The following is a 19,845-nucleotide window of genomic DNA, read 5'->3' on the forward strand; positions in this document are numbered from 1 at the left end:
TAAAGCCAGATGAGCGCCACAACCCCAGAGTCATTCTCGACTGGACTTAACTGTCAGGGGTCCTTTACCTTTACCTTTATTCATCATGGCAAGTCTTTATATAGTCACAGGCTAACCAACTGCTGCCAATCTGCATAATTTGCCACCAGCTGTTAGCTGAGCTGCTGTAGTGTCATGGAATGATGAGGGACATTTTAAGCACTGAGGACCATTAGAGGATCTGTGTGACCAGAAGACAAGAAAACATCACAGCAGGCTTAGACAATGTAGTGGTAAGAGAACAAGCAGTGGGCCCTAGTTTAAATCTAGCTGGTGTAGTGCAGGCCTTGGGAGACCAGGGTTCAAATCCCTGCTCTGTTGAGCACAGGCACTGAACCCAAACAAGGAAATATCCTATCCTTACCCTATGTATTATCATTAGAGACAGGTGGACTGTCCTGTTGGCTGAAAATATACAGTGGTACCTCGCAAGACGAAATTAATTCGTTCTGCGAGTTTTTTCGTCTTGCGATTTTTTCGTCTTGCGAAGCACGGACTTTGGAAAAGCTTCAAAAATCACCAAAGTCTTCAAAAACCTCAAAAAAGGCTACCACACCGCGTGCTATGAGTTGCTCCTCGAAGTGAATGCACGGCTTTAAGAAAAAGGAAACAAACTTGCAAGACAAAGGAAACAAACTTGCAAGACGTTTTCGTCTTGCGAAGCAAGCCCATAGGGAAATTTGTCTTGCGAAGCAACTCAAAAAATGAAAAACTCTTTCGTCTTGCGAGTTTTTCGTCTTACGAGGCATTCGTCTTGCGAGGTACCACTGTATCTCAACAACAGAAGCTGGCAGTAACACTTGTCAATGTCTACAGTTCTTTAACAATAAGGGTCTTGACATCTTTTGCTTTTGACTGGATACGCCTGAAGAGAGAGAAAGAATGTTGTCCCGATACTCTGATTTTAAACTACCACCAGTATTTTCCCATGTCTGCATGTCTCCCTCCACAACAGGGGTGGAGAAGCTGTAGCCATCCAGAAGTTCTGCAACCACAAGTCCCATCATTCTGTACTGTATCATTACCAATGCTGGTTGGGGCTGATGGGACAACATTTAGAGGGCCACATGTTCCCACCTCTTATTTCCACATGCATGGTCAATAAAGAACTTTCGTATCTCAACGTAGCATGTTCATGTCTCCTTGTAGCACTTATAGCTTTATGGAAGTGAGTTGATGGCAACTTACAAGTGTCAGGAGCAATGCTTCAACACTTTCAAACATGTGCTGTGTCAGAAAGATTTTGGGCATTTCATAGCAGGACAGAGTTTCAAACAAAGATGTGGTCTCTCAGTCCAATCTGGGGCTGCCTTAACTTCCTTCAGCCTAATCCCAGGTTTACCCAAATCAGTCTGATTCAGTTTGGGATCAGGGATTTCAGTAGAACCCTAGTATTTTTAAACTGCTTTCTGGCTGGACCTCACAAAGTGCTTTAAATTAAATTATTCCAACCATAGGCATCATTTTTTTTAAAAAAAAAAAAATTACATGTGTGAACCAGCATGTCCTGTTGGATTCAATAGATTTAGCAATTTTTTAAAAGTATGATAGAAGAATAGAGAATAAGAAAAAGTATAAAATAAATGTATGGTGGGAGAGGGGGAGCATTCACAGACAAACCTTCTTCGTTGCTCCTGTCTCTCATTCTTTGATTTAGTACCACAGAAGTTCAGCCATTGGTGCGACAACTTTTCTTTTGATTAGCTGAGCCAGCAATGCACTGCACTGTCATTCTGCCTATGGAGAATTAAATTTGAGCTCACGAGAACAGGTTTGTTTTGTTCTAAATTAGTTTTTGTTTTGTCTCCTATACACATACTCACCTCGTTGCTGTGCTGATGACATCAAGTGGAATTATGGTGGAATTCAAAGGTGTTTCACAGCCTCTGACAGTAGCAGCGGTGGCGGTTGCTTAATTTTTAATCTGATGAGCCTGTGCTACTAATGTAATGTGCTTGTACATCTTCGAGTGTTTGTGTATCGTTGCAAAAAGATACTGCAGAACCCTGAAGGTGGAAAAAGAGAAATAGATCAAAAACAGAATCAGAAATCACGATGAACACGCCTTCATCTAACAAACCTTCTTTAAGAAACAATTGAACCCGTGGTTGTGTTTCTGCAACCACAACCAACTATGACCAGTTGGAACCAAGCCAGATAATCATCAAAATGACCAGAAGAGAAGAGAAATATCAAGAAGAGTGGAAGAAATTTAAAGACTATTTGAATAAATACTGTAACATTAAAAATTAGAAATTACTTGAAAGTACTAAATAGGTTTAGGATGAAATTAAGAGTTGGTAAAATAATTGAGATTTAGAACCTTAAGAAAACTTCAGAATTTTTATTTTAATTGGAATATTGTGTTTTAATATTGATATTAGAAAACTGCTACATTTAAGAAGAAGAAGAAGAGTTTGGATTTGATATCCCGCCTTTCACTCCCCTTCTGGACTCTCAAAGCGGCTCACAACCTCCTTTCCCTTCCTCCCCACAACAAACACTCTGTGAGGTGAGTGAGGCTGAGAGACTTCAGAGAAGTGTGACTGGCCCAAGGTCACCCAGCAGCTGCATGTGGAGGAGCGGAGACGCGAACCCGGTTCCCCAGATTACGAGACTATCACTCTTAACCACTGCACCACACTGGCTTAAATACAAGGAAATTCAGATGGGAGGGCTCAGAGGAAGTCAAAACCATGTTTATGATGTTAGAAGTTTAAATAACCAATTAATTTGTATTGTCTGGGTGTTCGTTGACATGTATTTTTCTTTTCCTGTTTTCTTTTTTGTTTATATTTGTGATTTTGTTTTTTTGTTTTTTGTTGTAGTATGTGTTATATTTGCAAGAAACTTAATAAAAACTATTTAAAAAAGAGATAATCATCAAAATGATAATCTCTTCTGACAGTGAAAACCAAATTGTAATGTTATTAATCCTAGGTGACTGTGAAAGGGCATGTACATGTTGGAATTAAGACCTAACTACAATGGGTGCACTGGGATTCTAACTCACGAAATTATAAGTCATGTCTGGACAGAGGAACTTCAACATGAAGAAGATTATACATACCATATCTTTTTGCATGAAGGTAATGGATTCTCTGAATTCACATGGCTCATAGCTATTTTATGCTGGACTGAGAGAAAAGGGTGAAGAAGCAGGATTGGTCTGTAGAAGTTACAAGATAAAATCCTGCCCATTCACACTCCCATTTCTGTACTGACAAAAACAATAACATTGTTCACTTATACAGGTTACCATATCAGAGACCAGTCTCCCCCAGATGGTGTACCTGAATCCATCGGTTTGGGTCTTATCCTCCAGAACAGGAGAAAACAATATTGTTCCATCTTCCATGTGACATTCCTTAAGATACAACAGGGGCTGTTGTAGTAACTGTGGGAGTAGAATTCCATGTCACAGACCTGGGTCTTGGGAAATAAAAAGTGGGAATAAAAATTATATCTTCTATCAGATATTCAGCAGGATTGAATGAATATACTTTTAATGATGCACATATGTATTGGCTATGATAATATCATCTGTTCTTCAGAATGGTGAAAATATGGGAGAATAATCTCAGAATGTGTTAATTAGATTCTGTTGCATGTTTTATTTTTCCTGTTCCCGCCAACTATTTTTGTAATTTGGAAAAATTGAATAACAATATTTTTTTAGAAAAGAATTAGAATCTGTTGTTTGGGTGGAGATTTCTGGGGATCTAAGCTTTCCCCCTTCTATATTGCTATCAACAATTGGACTCCTTTCTTTTTTTCCATATAATCTACTCGGTGGAGTCAACAAAATATTGTAAATCTGTCCTGTCTTGTAGCATGGGAATGGTAATGGGGCAACTTCACTCTCCTCCCCCACCCCAATTAAGTACAAATACGACTGCAATGAAAGGACTACCCTGATGTTTGTTATCTTGATCTGGCCAATTATGCAGTCATGGGTCTTCTCACATGTTGATTATTTTAACGTTGTTACCTGCTTTGGGGGGAAGAGCAGCAGGTTATAGATCGACATCAGTAGATACGGTGGTACCTCAGATTAAGAACTTAATTTGTTCTGGAGGTCCGTTTTTGTTTTTTTTTAAATGATATTTATTAAAGTTTTAAATAACACATATAAACACAAAAGACAATAAAAAGATAAACAAACAAACAAAACAAATCAAAAACAAGTATAAGTTCAAACCATAATTTCTAATCCTAATTTCACCGACCTCCTCACACCTCCCCCTTCTGTATTCTAATCTCATTTATCTTATCAGCAAATCCATTCCCACATTTCCCATAGTTTTTATTAATTCTATTCTTTTTCCTTAAATCAATTCCCCTGCAAACCACTAATTTTTAAACCCATATCATTTTAGCCTTCATTAGTTTTGTAATGTTTATTAAGATAGTCTTTAAACTTCTTCCAATCTTCTTCCACTGTCTCTTTGTCCTGGTCTCGGATTCTGCCAGTCATCTCTGCCAGTCCCATGTATTCTGTCATCTTCATCTGCCATTCTTCCAGAGTGGGTGGATCTGGTGTCTTCCAATACTTTGCGATGAGAATCCTTGCTGCTGTAGTAGCATACATAAAAAAAGTTCTGTCCTTCTTTAACACCACGTGGCTTACCATACCCAGGAGAAAGGCCTCTGGTTTCTTCAGGAAGGTATATTTAAATACCTTTTTCATTTCATTATATATCATTTCCCAGAAAGCCTTAATCCTTGGGCATGTCCACCAGAGGTGAAAGAATGTACCTTCATTTTCTTTACATTTCCAACATTTGTTATCTGGTAAGTGGTAAATTTTTGCAAGCTTGAATGGGGTCATGTACCACCTATAGATCATTTTCATAATATTCTCTCTCAAGGCATTACATGCCGTGAATTTCATGCCGGTGGTCCACAACCTTTCCCAGTCAGCAAACATAATGTTATGACCAATATCTTGAGCCCACTTAACCATAGCTGATTTGACTGTTTCATCCTGTGTATTCCATTTCAACAGCAAGTTATACATTTTTGACAAATTCTTAGTATTGGATTCTAGCAACTGTTTCCAGTTTTGATTTTTCCACCTGAAAGCCCATTTTCCTATCCAACTTATAGACCTCCAATATTTGATAATAATGAAGCCAGTCTCGCACTTTATCTTTTAGATTCTCAAAACTCTGCAACTTCCACTTATCGCCCTCCTGTTCTAAAATTTCACAATATTTTGGCCATTTGGCCTCCATATTAAGTTTTTTCAATGCTTTTGCCTCCATTGGTGACAGCCACCTTGGAGTTTTGTTCTCCAGCAAATCTTTGTATTTAATCCAGACATTGTATAATGCTTTCCTGACAATATGGTTTTTAAAACCTTTGTGCACCTTAACCTTGTCATACCACAAATATGCATGCCACCCAAAAAAATTGTTAAATCCTTCCAAGTCCAAAATGTCTGTATTCTCGAGAAGCAGCCAGTCCTTTAACCAGCAGAAAGCTGCTGATTCATAGTAAAGTTTCAAATCCGGCAGGGCAAACCCCCCTCTTTCCTTTGCGTCAGTTAAAATCTTAAATTTTATCCTGGGTTTTTTGCCCTGCCAGATAAATTTAGAAATGTCTTGCTGCCAACCCTTGAAACAGTCCATCTTGTCCGTTCTGGAGGTCCGTTCTTAACCTGAAACTGTTCTTAACCTGAAGCACCACTTTAGCTAATGGGGTCTCCTGCCGCCGCCGTGCTGCCGGAGCACGATTTCTGTTCTCATCCTGAAGCAAAGTTCTTAACCTGAGGTACTATTTCTGGGTTAGCGGAGTCTGTAACCTGAAGCATATGTAACCCGAGGTAGCACTGTAATCTGTGGAATTAAGTGAAATGGAACCAGAAGTTAGGCTGTCTGAATCGAAAGGTGTATCTACACTTCAGACACCTTCAACCAGGGTCAATATTTGCTCATGCTCCTCAGGAATCCCTGATAACTGTCATCTGTGCAACAGATCTCCAGCAAAAGCTCTCAGTGCTCATGCTATACTACAGTTCCCAAAACCCTTTGGAAAAAGCTATAACTGAACTAGTATATTTTTGTAGTAGCATTTACTCTTTGAGGCATTCCCATATGATGTGATTTGAAGTATTAGTGTCTGGAAATGTTCCCCTACTAGGTCCATCAGTCTCTGTGTGTACATTATTACTTATATCCACACTACAAACACGTTTTAGAAAGCCTGTAGAATACGAAATAGAAGCTTAGGTTTTCAAGTTGAGATTGAATTTTTAAATTTTATTTTAAGCAGCAAAATAATATGTTTTTTTCTCTCTTTGAGAATATAATTGCTATTCATTTCTTTAAGCAGAACTCCACCATCAGTTTATGAAACCTGGATGTTAACATTTAAGGCTACCAATGAGGTAAGCTGGTTTTTCTTGTCAAGTTCAGTGCACACAAACATCAATTTTACTCCTTTTCAAGTAAAATGTGTGCCACACTATGCAGGATGATATATTAGCACAGTATGTTTAATTGGTAAGAAATGGTAAGTGGAACAGTGGCCCCGCAGGGATCATCCAAATCATACTAGAATCAAAAGGGGTGAGAGATGAGTGCATCTGTGTGACAAAATGGAACATTCTGGACCCTCCTGACAAAGAACCAACTGTAAGGTGCCAAGGAATTCAAAATGGGGATTTATTCTGCAGAACCCATGTGCTTTCTGCCGTAAAGCACCAAAACAGCTTCCATGTACTGGAGGGGTACTGGCTTCATCTTTCCCACAACGCAGCTCTACCTATATAATAAAAAGAAGGTACAGCAGCTCATTAGCCCAGCCAGAACTAGGGCTGAGCCAAAATATTCAGCTCAACTATTGGGAGGCTTTTGTGCAGTTGGACAAAAATTCCATCAAAGACTGATTTGCGGGGAGGGGGTCTTAACCCTAATTGTGAGGTAGCTGCATATTTTCCTTACTTTTTCCTTTCTTTTCCTTTTAAACTTACCCCTACTTGGCTTTTTTGTATGCAAAAGAAAGAAAGAATCTCTCTACTTTGCCCATCTCTGAATGTGATTCCCTGAATATCCCACACAAATGGTCCCACAAAAGTGGTGTAACTGGCACACCTTTAGCCCAAACAGGTGAGACGAGGAACCAGTTCTGGCCTGTGCAGTTGTGGAGCCCTCAGTCAGAAGAAGAAGAAGAAGAAGAAGAAGAAGAAGAAGAAGAAGAGTTTGGATTTGATATCCCTCTTTATTACTACCCGAAGGAGTCTCAAAGCGGCTAACATTCTCCTTTCCCTTCCTCCCCCACAACAAACACTCTGTGAGGTGAGTGGGGCTGAGAGACTTCAGAGAAGTGTGACTAGCCCAAGGTCACCCAGCAGCTGCATGTGGAGGAGCGGGGAATCGAACCCGGTTCACCAGATTACGAGTCCACTGCTTTTAACCACTACACCACACTGAAGCATTTGTCCAGCTCTGGAGTCATGCAGACTGCATGGCTTAACCTTGCCTTCATTACCTGCTTGATCTGGAACCTGCCTCGCTGCCAGCCCAGTTTCAAGAATATATTTTGCCCCTTGCCCTTGGGGATTTGATCTGCCTGTGCCAGATCCAGACCCCTAGCTGTGTCTTGTCTTGGAGAGTTTTAAAACCTGACACCAAATTAGGCTTCCCACATGTTCCTAATGCACTCATAGAAACAGATCTTCTTATAGGCTGAACTGGTTAATGGCGAAGCCTCATTAACATCACTGAGGTTATTGGGGTTCTACTTTTGATTGAAATGTGGTGGGAAATAAAAATATAAACTCCTGACATCACCAGAGAACCCAAATAATATGATGGTTGTTTTGTTGTTATCACATTTTTTATTACAAAGTTATTTTTATGGCTCAGGTTTTGTATCATAAGCTTGTAGGGATTTTAGGAAGGGTTCTTGCTGGGTTTTTGCCATCTAAAGCTCCAGAAAAGATTTTAAATGAATGAATGGATAGGCACATTGTTGATGTTCATAGGTAAAGTAAAAAAAAAATTCCTTCCAGTAGCACCTTAGAGATCAACTAAGTTTGTTATTGGTATGAGCTTTCGTGTGCATGCACACTTCTTCAGATAGACGTGCATACACACGAAAGCTTATACCAATAACAAACTTAGTTGGTCTCTAAGGTGCTACTGGAAGGAATTTTTAAATTTTGTTTCGACTATGGCAGACCTACACGGCTACCTACCTATAAATAGGTAAAGTAGCCACTCTAGTAAAATGTTGTCTCCTTGAAGCTGACCCAGAAACTCCAGCTGGTGTAGAAGGCTGCGGTGACGCTCCTTGCGAGGTCCTTGCTGTGGGACACATTCATCCAGTGCTATACCAGCTGCACTGGCTCCTGACGGAGTACAGGGTCAGGTTTAAGGTGCTGGCTTTGAGCTTTAAAGCCCTATCTAGCCTAGGAGCCTTGTACCTACAGGACCTCCTCTCCTGGTATGCCCCGCGGAGGTCCCGGGCCTCAAGGAGGTTAAACTGGCCTTTCTCCTGGGCATGGTCGGCCAATTGGTGCCAAAGAAGGATAGAAATTTTTTTATGTATGCTACAACAGCAGCAAGGATACTTGTTGCAAAGTATTGGAAGACACAAGATTTACCCACCCTGGAAGAATGGCAGATGAAGGTGATGGAATATATGGAATTGGCGGAAATGACTGGCAGAATCCGAGACCAGGGAGAAGAGTCGGTAGAAGAAGATTGGAAGAAATTTAAAGACTACTTACAGAAATATTGTAAAATCAATGAATGTTAGAATGATGTCGGAATGAAGTTAAGTGGTTCTTAGCAGTAACGCTAGAAAGGAGTAGGTGAAAATGGATTTTTAACAGGCGAGAAAGTAAAGTTATAATATATTAAGATATGGGATTAAGATAAAAATAAAGAGGGAAAGGATTTGCTGAGTTAACCAATTGAACTGGAATACAAAAAAGGGAGGTGTGGGGAGGTCAGCGAAACAAGTAAATGAAAGATAAGTTATGGAATGATGGACTTACTTTTAATTGTGTTTATTTTTTCTGTATTTTGTATTTTTTTCTTATTTTTTTCTTACCTTTGTAACCTTTTTAGAAATTTCAATAAATATTATATATATATATAAAATAAACTGGCCTCAACCAGGGCCAAGGCCTTTTCGCCTTTGGCCCCAGCCTGGTGGAATGCTCTATCGCAGGAGACCAGGGTCCTGTGGGACTTGATATACTTCCACAGGGCCTGCAAGACAGAGTTGTTCTGCCTGGCCTTCGGTCCGGGCCCAGTTTGACGCCCCTCTATGGGACCCTGGAAGTTACCTCTTTGGCCCTTTTATTGGCTTATGTGGGACCAACTTGGATAACTGGCCCTGATGAATACTTGAGGTTCCCGACCCCTGTGGTTGTAATTTCATGGGCAGTCATTTAATTTTATCCTGATTCTAATTTTTAAGCTGTATTTTAATCAATTGTTTGATTGCATTTTAATGTATTTGACATTTGATGTTAGTCACCCTGAGCCCGGTCTTGGCTGGGGAGGGCGGGGTATAAATAAAAATTTACTTACTTACTTATTATTTGATGTTTGTAGTTTCCAAAATATTCAGGATTCTTTGCATTCCACAAGGAAAGTGGTTTGTTGTTTTTTTTTATAAACTGCATTGGAAATTTCCATATTTTGAATATGCTGCAGGAATAATTGTCCCTGTCTAGGTATGGGCTGGCAATGCATGGAAACAGCTTCCCACAAGCATATCTCTTACAAATGTTCATGTAAACAGGTGGGAAATGCTCCTGGTCTCGCAAACCTGAGAAAGAACAAAATCCCTGGACTTGACTCAAGCCATGGACTTGACACAAATCTAGCTTGCAGAAGCTCCAAGCATAGGCAGGCTAGAAGAAAATTTATGTGTGATCAGCTGTTTGGGAGGGGGAGCTGAATTCTGTCCCCCTCTCTCCTCCCTTCCAAACAGCTATTTGGCATAACTGATGCTTTCTAAAAGTACTCCTCATGTGCAGTCCTGGCAGTTGCACAATTGTGTTACTGGATTAGGACTAATGTACTTTGGTATAATTACAGCATACCCATGTGTGTGTTTACCCCTTGTGTTCCATGATGCTTACTCCCAGATAAAGTCTGCATAGGATTTCAGCTGTAGTCCATTTTCATATTTAATAAAGAACTTTATTTTTCAGTTAAATCCATGTGGTTTTTGTAGCCTCCAAGGCTTTTTCTGATATGTCCCTTTCGAACCTTTGTTGCCCATATAAAAATCTTCCTACAATATTTACTGCTGTTTCTATGAGTGGTTTGGCATCAGGTGTGCTGAACTGAAAATACTGTAATAGATTGGGCTGACATTATACGACTTAAGGTCCCAGTACTTCAGCAGAATTGCTGCCCAACTTTCCATATTCAGAAAATATATCTACATTTTATCTTCTGGGTTTATTGTATCCATTTTAGTACTTTAACCTTTGTCATTTGACTCCATTAAACTCCATGGATTCTTCAGCTGTTTCTGAGGGAAGAGATTTCTTACCTAGGACGCTGAACATTTTATAGTGTTCTGTAATTGTAGCATTTTATTTAAGGGTATTATAAGCAACACATAAGTCTGCCATAACTGAGGCTTTTTCAGCTGTTTGAATTAATGCAAATTCTGTTACCATTATATTTTATAAACAGGGCATAAAAGAGTGTTCCAAGTGAAACAGAAGCGGAGAACTCTGCGATCATGCAATTTTCCTCAGATTTATTGCCTGTGAGTCTCTGTGTAAATCCTAGCAATTTCACAAATTGGAAATGGCTCCACCACATTGTCTTCTGTATTTATAAAGGGGTTCATAATTACCAACATTCTTTTTCAGAGCCCTTTAGATATAGGCAGCTCTTATTTATTACATGCTTGCTTTTTAAAATACATTTTGCACTGAATATGTATCAGTTTGCCTTAGTCAATGTTAAGATTCATTTTGCCATGTGTCAGTGTGATTATCCAGCAGATAAACAGTATTGTGAATAAAAGCCTTTATATACTCCCCGTTCCTCTCAAATTGAGCTCATTGAAGCTGGTCTTCAGGAACAGGAAAAGAGGGGGAAATCAAAACATCACATGGTTGGATAGCCTGTTTAAGAGATTTTGCTGAGATGCAAACTAAGGGTGCAGGGAATATTTGTGCATTTCATTATGGGGAGCAGAACAAACATTTGGGGGTATTTCCAATGTTCCCCCTCCTTGCTCATCTTGTTCACTGTCTGGATTTCCTTCTGATCTGCAACATCTTTGCCCAATAGACTTCTATTTAGTGGCATTTATATATTTTTCTTTCTGTGGATTTGATCCCAACCAGTCAAGGATCTCATAGCAAATGTGGTGATGTCAAGATGATATCTCAAGGGGAGTTAACCCACTCTGGCCTGTCTCTCACACAAGTTCCTCTCTTCTATCCATCATCTCTCTATATGTATTTTCATTTATCCAAAATTTATCTTCATAAATCAAAACATATGCATAAGTTAATAGAGTACTATTAAAAATTAACAGTCATAGTACCTAGGGGTAAATATAACAGCAAAAAATCTGAGTCTATTTAAGGATAATTATGAAAAATGCTGGTCTGAAATTAAGAGAGACTTGGACAGTTGGACAAAATTGAAGCTTTCTTTGTTAGGGCGAATTGCAGCTATTAAGATGAATGTATTGCCAAAGATGCTATTTTTGTTCCAAACGTTGCAAATTGTGGACAAAACGGAGTGCTTCCAGAAGTGGCAGAGAGATATTTCCAAATTTGTCTGGCAGGGCAAAAAGCCCAGAATTAAGTTTAAGATATTAACCGATGCGAAAGAAAGAGGGGGCTTTGCCCTGCCAGACTTAAGGTTGTACTATGAAGCCGCAGCCTTCTGCTGGCTAAAAGACTGGCTACTTCTCGAAGACACTGACGTGCTGGATTTGGAAGGTTTTAACAATGCTTTTGGTTGGCATGCATACTTATGGTATGACAAAGTTAAGATCAATAAGGCCTTTAAGAACCATATTGTCAGGAAAGCAGTATTTAATGTCTGGACAAAATACAAAGACTTATTGGAAAATAAAACTCCAAGGTGGCATTCACCTCTGGAAGCTAAGGCCCGAAAAAGACCCAATATGGAAGCCGACTGGCCAGAATATTGGGAAATATTAGAAAAAGATGGAAATAATTGGAAATTGCAGAGTTTGGAGAAAATGAAGGATAAAGTGCGAGACTGGTTACATTACGCTCAGATTAAAGAAGTGTTTAAAAATGATAAAAGTTAGGGTTCCAGGTGGAGAAATCGAAGTTGGAAACAGAGCTGTTAGAACCTAAGGCTAAGGTACTTTCAAGAATGTATAACTTGCTGTTGAAATGGAATACACAAGACGAAATGGTTAAATCGGCTATGATAAAATGGGCACAGGATATTGGGCATAACATTATGTTTGAGGACTGGGAAAGGTTGTGGACCACTGGGCTGAACTTTACTGCATGTAATGCTTTAAAGGAAAATGTAATGAAAATGATATACAGATGGTACATGACCCCAGTTAAACTTGCCAAAATATACCATTTGTCTGATAATAAATGTTGGAAATGTAAAGAAAATGAAGGAACATTCTTTCACCTCTGGTGGACCTGCCCTAAAGTGAAGGTCTTCTGGGAAATGATATATAATGAGCTGAAAAAGGTATTTAAGTATACCTTCACTAAGAAACCAGAGGCCTTCCTCCTGGGTATTGTCGGCCAGAAGGTGTTAAAGAAGGATAGAACATTCTTTATGTATGCAACAACGGCAGCAAGGATACTCATCGCTAAGAACTGGAAAACTCAAGATCTACCCACACTGGAAGAATGGCAGATGCAGCTGATGGACTATATGCAACTGGCGGAGATGACTGGCAGAATTCGAGACTTCCGGGATAGCGCGAACGGGGTAATGGCGGATTCCCTCTGAGCTCCGGAGGGAATCGGCTCCGCCAGGGACGGGTCTTGCCGTGCCGGCGACACGGGGACCCTTAGAAACCGCAGGCGCGGAAGCCTGCGGACATGGAGACTCGGTGGGCACCTTAAGCGCCCCCCCGACCCGCGAAGAGCCTTTTTAAAGGCTACGGAGTGGACCGGAGAGCGGCGTGGTGCTGAGAGTCGATCGCTGCCTTGGCGGAGTGAAGCCGCGAGCCATGACCGGAGAGCGCTATCTTTCTTCCTGAAATTCGGACTGAAACAAATATCCTGTGAGTAGAAGGAAATTTTGGCACTAAAATTTCTATACCTAAAATTGAGTACGATCGGGGGTGTGTTAAAAGGAAGTCCGCACTCCCCCCCCCACAGAAAGAGTCAAAGCAAGGAGAGGAGCACTAAGGCGGAAAAGACTTTGGTGTTTAAATAGACACTCTCATGAATTGGATTATAAGTTTTTGTGCTGGAGTGGAAAAGAGTAGAATTTCGGAAGCTTTTCTTTTTTGGTAATCACCCCCCCCCCCTTGGACCCGGGAGCGCCCTGCGTGTGAGCCCGAGGGAAAAGAACAAAGAGTTTGACAGCTGTCAAAGGAGCTGTCAAACGAGTGGAAAAGATTTGGAACTGTGTTGCTAGTCCCCTTGCTACATTTATAACTGAACTTTTAGAAACAAAGTGATTGGGAATAACAAAGTAGCAGGGAACAACAGTAACGGATTGTTGGAATAAGATCATGATGGAAATCCCCCTGGAGGGAATTAAAGATATTGCAATGGCCGCAGAAGAGAAACTGTGGGCAGAGATCCAAAGGATGTTTTTTCTCGTGGGAACTTTACAAGAGCAAAGTACTACAATGAGTAAACAACTGGAGACTTTCGGTTTGGAACTGGGCATCTCTGCCAATGATACAAAGCTGATGGAAAAAAACTCTGCAGCTGTAGAGGATGAGATAACTTTGGAAATGGGGGAAAAGAAAGAGGAAGAAGGAGAGGATTTTCAGGTGGAAAAAATCAACCAAAAGCCGGCAACCTTTGGAAACAAAGGAAATAAAGGAAATGACAACTGGATCGCAAATCTGCAAAAGGAGAGAGAGAGAAAGGAAGAAGTCCCTGAAATAACAGGAATACTGGACTATATAAGAGCAAACAAGCATGATTGGGACTTCTTCATTTGGTTGGAGTATGAGAGATTGAGTGGTCCTGAGCAGAAACTGACACTGACTGATTTGGAAGGAGGAAAACATGAGGGGCCGGTGACAGAACCTCTTCAAAAAGAGAGAGCCAACAAAATGGACTACCAACAAAACTGGTGGATAGAGACTAACTGGGGCTTAAGAGCCTCTGATGTGAGAAACCCGGGCTAAAATAGCCAACTTATTGGGACATTGGTTTGGGAAGGGACAGAACCGGGGCAAGGAGGGAGGGGAGAGTAGAATAGTTGAAATCTGAGATTTAGAATTGCTATATTATGATTTTGGGTGTAATATGGGAAGGGAGAAATTTATGGGAGAAAACTTAGGCCGCTCTTAGAGAAATGATTAATTGTGTAAAGTTGGATAAGTTAAACTGGGTTAAGTCTATGAGATAAACTTTAAGAAAAGACAAGAAATATTTAAGGGACGAGAGAAATAACTTGCTGAGATAATTAACGAAATTGGAATGTGGGAGGGAGGGTGCGGGGAAGTCAATGAAAGAAGGTAATGAAAGTAAGGTGATGAAGTTATGCATGTTTTGTTTTGTCTTTATATGTTTGTCTGTTTGTTAAAAAATTTGAAAACCCAATAAAAATTTATATATATAAAAAAAAAAATGACTGGCAGAATTCGAGACCTGGGAGAAGAAAGGATTGAAGAAGATTGGAAGAAATTTAAGATTTATCTACAAAAATATTGTGATTTAGAGGAATGTTAATAAGGATGCTTGGTTATAAATAATTGGCCATCACTAAATTGGATCGGAAATTGACGATAAATGAGATTAAGAGAAACAAAAATTTGTTGGAGAATTGTTACATTATATTGAATTGAGTGGTTATAAATTTGCAAATAAGATGATAATTTGCTTGAAAAAATTTATTAACGATGTAAGTGGGAGCGGGAGACGTGAGGAAGTCCAAAGAAGTTATGAAATTTTGTTAAAACAAAGCAATGCTGTTTATTATCTTTGTATTTCTTTTATAAAAAACCCTAATAAATATTTTATAAAAAAATAAAATAAAAATTAACAGTCATAAAGAAAGCAAAGGAGGGAGGAAATTAAAAGAAAAGAGAGGTTTCCACTTTTTTATCTGCCAATTATTTGTATATCAATTATTCAAAATATTTAACCTTTGCACTCCAAAAATATCCAGCTTTCCCCCATTTTGCTAGATGGTAATCCCAAATTTTCTTCCCGGGCACCCAGAATTCACAAACACATTCTTTATCATGGTCCAAAGACCCACAAAAACAATTTCAAGAGCAAAGTACAACAGAAATATGGAAAAGTCGTTTACTAGACAGTCACTCAGAATTCATCTTTTCTCAATCAGGAAGTCCAGTTCATTTATGTATTGTTATCTTCAAGTGTCCAAAATAACCTTTTCCCAATTCCTTGTGGCAAAACTCCTGACACATTTTGATGGAAGTAAGAAACAGTGTTTCTGCAAATTATTAAAGAACCAGAGGAACTTCCCAGGGCTGATTCCATGTTTTTCGGGTACTCTGGACTCCTTGCTATAGAATTGCCCCTTATTTATTGAGGGAAGCCAAAGTGAAAATATGGCTGGGGAGGGTAGAAGCAGATGACACAACAACAGATAAGTCATGCTCACTTGAGTCAAGGCCTGCTCATCTTGTAGTCATTGAAAGTGCAGGTTAACAGCAGTAGCTCAAGGAAAGATAGGTGCTATCACAATTGTTATGATACCAGGAGCCATTATGCCAATCCAACTCTCAACTCAAACCTACTTGCATGCTAAGAAAGCAAGGGATCCCATGTAATATGATGAACATTTTACTAGTCTAGTGTTTAAATTCTCTCTCTTGCTCTCTTGTTTGTGTGTGTGTTTGTTTGTTTGTTTTCTGTACTGCCTTTCACCCCAAAATCACAGGGCAGTTTACAATACAAAAGCACAAAAATGAATTTCATAAATCGGGTCCTCCCTTAAAGAGGGCATGTGTTGTGTTGGGACCTGGCAACCTAACCCTGTGTTGTGGGTGGGTACGTTTGGATAACCACAAGACCCGATTGGTAGGTTCCTTGATGCAGGGTTCAATCAGGCCAATGGGGCATAGGCTAAATGGATCAAGGGATCTATATATACCTATGCACGTGACCCAGAGCTTCCTCTTTCGGTGTGAGCATCGGAACACCAGCAACGTGTCCACTGTGAGCCGAGAGAGAGAGCGATCTACTTTGATGATTCAGGGACTTGATGGTTTGGTCAACCCCTGTGCCCGTGCCTGAGTCCAGGGGGGCATTTGGGTGGCGGAGATAGCCTGCTCCCGGCTTTCCACTTATCCAGGTGTTCACCCTTGGTTCACCTATGCTGGTGCCCAGGGTCAGTGCTACCTCCAATGGTGCAGGGAGCTACTCGAACCAGAGCCTATGCAACCACTCACTTGCTGTAATCAATAAAGTTGTGGCCTAAATTCTGCCAAAAACCAAACCAAAATTTGAGTCTTATGTGAATTTATTTATGGGGGAGGTTTAAGGGTCTCAACACGCAAAAACAAACAAAAACAATACCCCCACCACCCCACAGTTTAAAAGGCCACAGGTTGTTTAATTAGCCAAAGGCATGAGAACTACTTTTGCTTGGTGCCTAAAGATATGTAATGAAAGCACCAGACAAGTCTCCCTGAGGAGAGCATTCCACAAATGGGGAGCCATTGCAGAAAAGGCCCCATCTCATCCTTTGGTTCTCTCATGAAGGACGCACACAAAGAAGGGACTCAGTTGCTGATCGCAGGGTCTAGGTCAGTTCCTATGGGGAGAGGTGATCCCTTAACCTCTTTGTTGCTGATCTGGAGGTAGCCATTCTTGATCAAGGCAGCTCAAATAGAAACTCCAATGTAAAATTGTCAAATTACAACTAGGGCCAGCCCAAACGTTAGGCAGAATGGGAGACCGCCTCAGGCACTAGCACTGCTAGGAATCTAATCATCTTCTTATAATGAATTCTTGCTGTTGTGAATGGTCATTTATTTATTTGCATAAATCTAAGCTTAAACCTAGTTTAACCATCGTACTTTGGGCAGTTCAGTTCCATCAGATCTCACAGTTGACAGTTTTTCTCTCTGTGCGGGCATTAATAAACACTTCTGCAACATCTGATGGAGACTCTAGGCATTGAAACCTTACATCATAATACATTTTCAGGCACCATAGGACTATTGCTGCCACATTCTAGCTTCTTTCCTGTTTGGGCCCTTCTATGTTTAGTAAAGACTTCAGTTGCTAATGACGTTCTGTTCTCACTCAATGAATTCTGATTATTTCTCCTTCTGTGAATTCTTTTGTGTGAAGCAAGTTTGCTGCTCCCACTGCAGCTCTTTTCCATGGTGTGGGTCCTCTGTATAAGCTGTAATTGCAAAATGGAAACCTCTTCTCATTCGCGATAAATATTTCTTATACTTAAGGTGATCACCAGTACAGATCGCAAAAATGTATAAAACCGGGTCAAATATATGTTGGAAATGTAAAGAAAAAGAAGGAACTTTTTGTCATATGTGGTGGGAATGTAGAGAATTTTTTTAAAATTGGGAAATGATATACAATGAATTGAAAAAATGTTTTAAATGATATTTGTAAAAAAAAAAAAAACTGAAGCATTTTTGTTAGGGATTGTAGGAGAAGATCGGCCAAGAAAAACAAAGAATTTATTTATGTATGCTACAACAGCAGCAAGAGTCTTGATAGCACAAGGATAGAAGAATGAGGAAATCCCAACAAAAGAACAGTGGCAAGAAAAATTGATGAGTTATGCAGAGTTGGCTAAATTGACATACAAATTGTGGGACAAGGACAACTGTGGCTTTAAGGAAGAATGGGAGCTTTTTAACAAATTATCTAAAAAGACAACAAAATGAACTGGACTCCTTGGCAGGTATTGAATAAACATACACAAATTTATTGGTTGATAACATGTTAGATAGATAATGTGAGCATGTGTAAAATTTTATAACATGCAGAGAATAATATGTGCTGAGAAATCAGAGAGGGGAGCTGAGGGAAGTCTTTGGTGGGGTCGAGGGGAGGGGTGGATGGAAGGAGGGGGGAAAGGGGAAAAATAATGTATGGTTATATGGTTTGATAATTTGTTATGTTGAAATTGCTAATAAAAATATTTTTTTAAAAAAACTGGAAGATCTAAAAAATAATAATAATCAGTTGATCAAATTCAGCATTTGTCCTGGAAATGACCGCTCCCCACTTAAAACGGGGGGCGCCTTTTGCGTGGACGCGTGCAGCCCTGGATCTGGAGTGGCCCCATCAGCATAGGCTTTGCCTTCCCTCAGGTGGGATACCTGGAGGTCCCCGCCTACCCCAGTGAGTTGTCCAATCCCACCTGGGGGAAGCGTTGCCAGGGAAACCAGGCCAGGTAAGAGGAGGGATTACCTGCCCACACAATAGAGGGTGGATCTTAATTGGTAATCCTCACTTGGCTCCAGAGCTTCTCCCACCCTACCCACCCTCAGTTAATGTCTTCTTTTGCAGGTTAACTTTTCTTCATAGGTTTTGCAGGTTAACCTGTCTCCACAGGTATGCGGGCGCTGCTACGATAAGGTCGCTGTTAAAGGGCCGGAAAGGAATTTCCCTGCATTGGCAGGTTTCGCCTTTCCCGTAGCAAAACGTCACAACTTTGGCGGTATCAGGCCTTGGGCGGAATCCTTTAGTCCATCTTCCTCTTTGCGGCGGCGATACCAGGGTTCCCCGTTAAAGGGGTTTTTGAAGGGAGGCTTTGGCCGTACGCCGAAAGGTCATCATTGCTCTCCCCTGCAGCGGCGTAACGGGGGCGGCTATCTCTGCTTGAACATATGTTCTCCAGAGCCGGCCCATCCCCCCCACACACACACTGGATAACCCTGATGCTCCCTAGGTACCCGGCTGGGGACTAGGGAGGGAGAACGCCCAATGCCTGAGCCAAGGTCTACCCACATTTGAAATTTAATAAAGTTGTGGCCAATTTAATCCCATAGCACGTTGTCTAGAGTCGTTATTCCACATGACGGGGGGACCACTCGGGATCTGGGGACTCCGCCTGTCCACAATTTGTCTTCTCCCCATCTGCCACTGCCACCTTATTTTTCAGAGATCTCCCAGATTCAGCATAACATATTGGTATTCCTCAATAAGCGAGCAGGATTGAAAACATTAATCCTTATCTCTGGATCTGCTGCAGGTGTTGTGCAGGGAGAGTCCCAGAGAGGCAAGAACAGGTTCTTAAATAGGGAGAAATAAAGACTCACTTGACTTGCAAAAATAAAAAAGTATATAGGCACCAGCCTGTCACTCAAGGAAAACTACAAGACATGGGGAACTACGCTTGCAGGAGGTGTTTTAAATAAGCAGCTAAGTTCTGTGCTTTTAGGGCATTGAAATCTCTTCAGAGTTTCCGTGAAAGTAAGAAACAGTTTGACTGACTTTAGCTGAAGTCTTGGTATTGCTTGCTTGGAATAGCAATGAAACATGTCAAAGGCCAGTCATTCCTAGAGCTTGAGCTGCTATGCTATTCTTGCACACAGATTTCCAAGCTGCACTTTGAAACCTATATGGAAGCCAGCAACCTTGATCCATTTGAGGAGCCATTGTTGTACAGACCCTGGAGGCTGAAGGGAAGATCATTACACATATTGCTCGTCTGCTGACTT

At 40.5% G+C, this 19,845-nt stretch overlaps 1 long non-coding RNA gene across 1 annotated transcript; it reads left to right on the forward strand.

The window, feature by feature from the left end:
- The first annotated feature begins 212 nt into the window (after positions 1-212).
- On the forward strand, positions 213-6,431 carry LOC309347992. The gene is made up of 3 exons (XR_014159114.1): positions 213-272; positions 1,697-1,810; positions 6,376-6,431. It is a non-coding gene; the product is annotated as an uncharacterized lncRNA (long non-coding RNA).
- The last annotated feature ends 13,414 nt before the right edge of the window (positions 6,432-19,845 follow it).

The sequence above is a fragment of the Podarcis erhardii genome, assembly GCF_964252035.2.
Source record: "Podarcis erhardii genome assembly, chromosome: 8".
In the NCBI taxonomy this organism is placed as follows: domain Eukaryota; kingdom Metazoa; phylum Chordata; class Lepidosauria; order Squamata; family Lacertidae; genus Podarcis; species Podarcis erhardii.